Raw genomic sequence first — 300 nt, forward strand, 5'->3', positions numbered from 1 at the left:
CTTCATCTCTGCGACCACCAGACGACCACCATAAAGAGGCACTGCGCAAGCGCAGTTGAGAGGAGACTATGGAAATGACCTCTTGGAGCTAATTTTAATATGAAGCGGGGATAGGTCATGCATATGTATAGGCATATTGTGAAGATGTAACACTTGACTGTATAAACTTGAGACAAACTGCCGAGTCGGGCGCGCACGACTTTGGTGGGACTACCCCCCATGCGGCCCAGCGCTGAATGAACATACCTACTTTACAATCTCACTGATTGTGGAGTCTGTTTTCCGCACGTCAGAGGCACA

Source organism: Harpia harpyja, chromosome 3 (assembly GCF_026419915.1).
Source record: "Harpia harpyja isolate bHarHar1 chromosome 3, bHarHar1 primary haplotype, whole genome shotgun sequence".
In the NCBI taxonomy this organism is placed as follows: Eukaryota; Metazoa; Chordata; class Aves; order Accipitriformes; family Accipitridae; genus Harpia; species Harpia harpyja.